Genomic DNA, 5,763 nt, shown 5'->3' with positions numbered 1-5,763 from the left:
AAACGTTAAACACGCATTTGTAACATTTTTGATAGTGTTTTATCTCCATAGAAATCTGCTCATCGAAAGGAATGATGCTGGAGTTTCTCTCGTCCTTTTCCCTTTGGATATGCGCAATAGTTGTATCACTGACACTGCTAGCTCCTATGAAACAGCGCAGTTATAAACTGCTCTTAAATATCCTACTGGGCGTTTTCTGTCAGATTTGACGTGTAAGAACGCCAAATTGTGTTTGTGGTGGACTCAATTATAAAACCAGATGAACTGATTTAGCTGAAGGTTTTTTACTCGTAACAACTAGACAATCAATACACAATCAGGTCGATAAGACAGTCCAGGGTCAGCACCGGTAGACAGGTATAGCCAGGAGATCCAAACTCAAGTGGTCAAGGGGAATAACTCAGAAGGTCGGTACACTGCAGGCAATCAGAAACTGGAAGGGCATAGGCAAAACACGGTGGTCAAAAACAGTAATCCAAGGTCAGAAACAGAGAATCAGGCAAGGTATAAATGCTGGAGAGTCAGAGCTGGAGTCTAGAACAATCTGGCAGCTCCTTGTGGGAGGACGCTGCCTAAATAGAGGTGAACACAGGTGCAGGATAATAAGGAGCAGGTGAAACTAATCTGAGTAAGGAAGAAAGTAAAAAAAACCTAAGCAATGGTGAAACAAAACAGGAAGTAGAATCAAAATAAAAGCCTGACAGGAAACAGCGGAACCGAATCGTGACAGTTTTCTGCACTTCTGACGGACTTTTCTCTCTGCTGACCCATCGGAAGGTGCGTGTTTGCTCAGCCATGTGCAAGAAAAAAACTCAAGACTTCCGTGAGCTCTCCTCGTGTAGATCACATCTCGCGCTAACTTGCTAATGACGCATTCTAGGACACTGTAAAATCTGAGCTTCAAAACATAAGCTGGGTTACATTGACTCAACAGGCCTCAGCTACAGGACCATCACACAAGCTCAACAGGACAGAGAAAACAGGTACTGCTCAGTTCCCAGACTTGAGTAGTGTTAATTACAGTAGATGTGGATTAACAACACATTACAAATTAGATCACCAGATAAATTTTTGATTTATCAGTATTGAGAATGTCTATCACATTTGTCATTTCTATTTCAGCTGTGGACCTACAGTTACTCAGCAAAAACAAACGCTAGCGCAGGCCGTGGAGTTCTGCAGAAAAAGCAGCGGTGTGGCGACAACTGGGGCAGTGCATCACTATGCAAAGAGTTCCTGGTAAAGAGGTCTGCCTCAAGGCACTTGAAGCAGAACCAGCACTGGGCAGTCGCAACTGGAAAGATTTAAAGAATCAAACAAAGCCAGCTAGATTTTTACTAAAAGAAAACTGACAAAAGAAAAAAAAGCTGTTGACCTGAACCTACGTGGACTATACATTATATTTATATATAAATAGTCTGAACCAAAGCCCCTGGGACTCTATGCTTCATTATCACCAGGGAGTACCCTGGGAATGGAGCTCCATAGTGGGGGAAAGGAACCGGCTAGCTACCCTGGTGAACCAGAGCTCCAGGCACTCGGCGCACCGGTTGAACCTGTGTACCCACACTTAAATACACTTTACATTGGCAAAATTAAAAACCACATGCTTCCATCTCTGTAATGCTGTGGTTTGGGTTAACCAGGAAAGTAAGATGGGACAGTTATGAAAGATCCGCTAAATTCTGGTGATATAACATGCATTGTTTTGGTGCTTTGTGACAGAAGGTCCAGTTCACCAAATCTGCTTGGCAACAGGCTCCGGTCCTCACACGTGTAGAAGAAAAAGATATTTTTTTTATTTTGAGTTTTCTGAATTCTGAAGTGACATTTTGATTTTCTATTGCCACCTCATGGTAGATTTGTGTTTTGCACCATTGTAGCTATAGTAGAAGTGGTGGCCCTCACAAAGAAGTCACAGAACGTGGGCCACACAAAGGCATAAAGACATGTATGTGTGTGCGTGTGTGAGATCTGTGCCATGGTTTATGTGTTACTACCTGAGGACCCTGAACACACGCACAAATTAACCCAGTGATGGATGACACACAAACTACACTCTGCACACTTTCTCCCCATTCCTATATTTCCCAGAATGCCTTGCTGTTGTGTCCACCTTTTCTGTTGGACAAGGTAATGATGGGAATATTTTCCATGATTATGGCCTGTAAGTGACAACTCAAGCCAGCAGCTGCCAGTCTCTTTGCTACTGGTTCCCAGTACTGCTTCCTGTTCTTACCAGTGGAGATTCTTAAACAATAAACTTCATCTACACAAAACAGGAAGACGCAGACATGAGCACGTTTAGACTGGAGTGTAACTGTGCTACCTCTGGGTTTTAACAAATCACAGGCCGGTTTTTATGGGAGAACAGTGTCGTCGTCTTTGTAAAAAGGTGGAAGCAACAGGACGATCTGGGAACAACCAGGCTGTTACACTCTGCAGGTCCACAGTGCTCCCTTCTTGTTTCATGTGTGATGTTATCAGAACCTGGCTGGACCTGTGTAAAACATGCGCATCAGGTCTGTTTTTATTAGTCCTCTATCTGTTCATGTTTAAAGAGCTGGGCGGGTGCAGACCAAAGTGTGATATGAACGTCAATCACCTCACACACTTGAAAAACAACTCTCGGCCTCATTTCCCTGGTTTACATCGATATGTCTTCATACATGTCTGCTGTTAAATGTGACATTAACACTGATGACCAGGAGACAGAAGCCTCCTACAGATCAGCTGTGGGAGGGTCTCTCTGCAGACTGGTCTTCACAGAAGTGAAAATGATCAGCAGGGAGGGAAACCTGACCCGTGGTAACAATACCACAGAGTTTGAGCACAGCAGCATGGTCTGTTAACACTTATCTTTCTATCTCTGTGAGGACATTCACTGACAAGATGCACCCTTTAGCCTGAACCAGACTCTGACCAGGACCCTAAAACCAAGTCTGAACCCTCAAACAGTGCCGGGAAGGTGTGAGGACTGGACAACACATCCTCACAGCAAAAATGCCCTCAACTAAAATTAGTCCAGAGTGCCACTAGCAGTTCACAGCACACAGTTAAATCAGGGGGTCATTGGGCGGCGCTGTCATCAAACTTCAGGGCCCCATAAAAAGCCACAGCACTTTCTAACCCTAACCTAACATGCACACACAGTGATTTCACAGACACCAAGACCCTGTTCTCCAGCACTAACCTACCACACCAGCACTGGACCCACTGGAGAAGACCTGTATTATCAGCAGTGCCAGTGTAAGTTCTGTGTGGATGTAAGAAGGTGGGCCTGTACTGGAAACAAATTCCTTGTGTGTAACATACTTGGCCAATAAAGGTGATTATCCTATTATCCTATCAGGTAGTGTTTCGCCGAGTTGGGCTCACCACTACCCATTGAACCTCCCAGTGGGTGAGTAGGGACCTACTAAGCCAATAAGTGATAACGGGGCCACTGAATGATCTGATGATGTTCGACAGTGACAGGAATCTTTTCTGAACCAAACCTCTGGTTGAAACACTCATATTTGGAGTGGTTCTTCCTGTGGGTGACAGCGTGCAGATGGTGCCTGGTCAGAAAACCAGCATCTCTCTGAGAAGGCAGCAGGGCCCACGGAGACACAGCAGCAGACCTGGACTCTGACGCACACACAAACAGGGACCAGATCAGACTGTGACCTTGGGCCTCTGCTAGGACAGGGTTAACAGAGCTCACCACCTCCATCAGTTAAAGAGGGTCTCATTGATCCTCCTGATCCTGGCTGGGATCAGCCCTTCTTGCTCAGAGTGAAGATGTCCTCCACGGGCCCTCTGATAACAGATCTGTCAGTGAAGCAAAGCTTCTTTCAACTTTACAGTGAGGGGACTGTTTCATCCTGCTACAGCTGAGCTCGGATCAGATTTATTAAAACTCCCGTGGTGACGCACCCCAGCGAACTGTCAGATGGGTCAGAAACCCCTCACAGCTTCAGCCGTCAGGAGTCAGATCCACCATCGCAACGCAGCCACATAACATGCACAGAAGAATCTGCTCACATGCTGCATACACACCAACATGTTCACCCAAATGTCTAAAACCAGGTTACCAAGTGTGACAGATGAGACAAACTGGGGAGCGGAGTGAACGCTGACCCACGGTCTCCACACAGCTTCTCCATGATGCTGTGATATCTGCACATGGATTCCACACTGTGCTGGGCTGAACATGTGTGCTGGGGTGGGGCATCGACCACGCTGCCAAAGCAACTGGAGAGAAGTCATGCAACTATGAGCAGCATTTGATAAAAGCCAGCTCTGTCTCTTAGAAAGACAAGAACGTCTTAGAAAGACAAGAACAGCAGCAGGAAACGTTCATCTTCCTGTTTAGCAAGTGGTAGTGCTGATTTGTTCCCAAACGGCTTCTCAGATCTCACAGCCCAGGCTCCACCTGTGGGGGCTCCAGCCTTATCAAACAGCTCCTGTCCAGACTCTCACAGTGACTCCAGAACCACCATCTGTCCCGAACCAGACGCCACTGTAGATGTGGATGCTGGAGCGCTGCTAACGACTGAACCTGGCCACCCTCCGCCGTGTGCACTCGCTCGTTAAACTGTTGCATCTGAAGCTGCTCCTGCCTACGTGTGTCACCACAACATGCCTGTGAAAACAAGGCAGTGACACAGGTCCGACGCACACCTGCACAACTGTCTGTGGCACTTTTCAAAATAAAATGGTCTAAAACGCTCCTGGATTCTGGACAGTTCTCAAAACCTCACTGACAGCAGGTGAACTGGATTGGTTTGGATTTGTGGAGCTGCCTCGTTGTGACAACTGATCCACCGTTTGTTGAGTTTTCGACAGAACATGACGCATTTACACGTTCTGATGGTGAATTTTCTTGCAGTGTAAATATCAGACGTCAGTGAGTTCCTATACACACTGGGTTTTTAATGTGTTTCTGCAACTACAGATTATTTTCCTTACTGATGAACCCATCAACTATTGTAGATGAAGTCTATGAAGAGTCGGTGTCTGTCCTATAATGTCTCGTTTTGCCTAAACCCACAGGTCTCGTGTCAAAACGTGTTCCCCAGTCGAGATGTTAAAACCTCGGTTTCACGCAGCGGCGCCCTCAGTGGTCGTGGTTGGAGAACGTTAGGGTTCAGGTTAGAGAACATCTCGGTGGGGAAACATATTTGGACACAACATCTGCATCAATCACTTACATCACAATCAGCATCCAAAGTGCTGGTAATCCATCAGTAAGCGCTGCAGCCGCTGCGCCCGCGCAGAGCTGCAGGACGCACGGCGCAGCACATTCACGCTGCCTGTTAGTCGAACTCAACTTTACACAAACGGGATCTTCTTACTTTTGCGGCGCTCTTCGTACATCTCCGCTGCTTTTCTCTCTCAGCTCCGAACGCCAGTAATCATCTTAATCATTCGCAGGTTGATGAGCTTCCGCTCGGTTTGGCCCTCATCCACTGCTGCTCCTTCTTCTTCGTTTGATTCACAAACAACTTTGCGTTTTACCCACGGTCACCATCAGACTGACCTAAAACCCACTTTGTTCTGCTGCAGCTGACGATCAGTTCTTCGATGTATCAATTTATCCGTTTACATCCGAGCAGAGAAGAAATCCAATAAACCCAGAGGCCGGAATTCAGCTTCTTTGCTAAGCTTCGCTTCACTAATCCGACTCTCTCTCCTCATCTGTGTCATCTCTCTCTGGCAATGTCTCTCTACCTCTCTCTCTCCCAATTAGAAGTGAAATAGAAAACGCTGGTGTGTTTG

This window comes from Monopterus albus, unplaced genomic scaffold, assembly GCF_001952655.1.
Source record: "Monopterus albus unplaced genomic scaffold, M_albus_1.0 scaffold155.1, whole genome shotgun sequence".
NCBI classification, from domain to species: Eukaryota; Metazoa; Chordata; class Actinopteri; order Synbranchiformes; family Synbranchidae; genus Monopterus; species Monopterus albus.
This window is presented reverse-complemented; position numbering follows the sequence as displayed.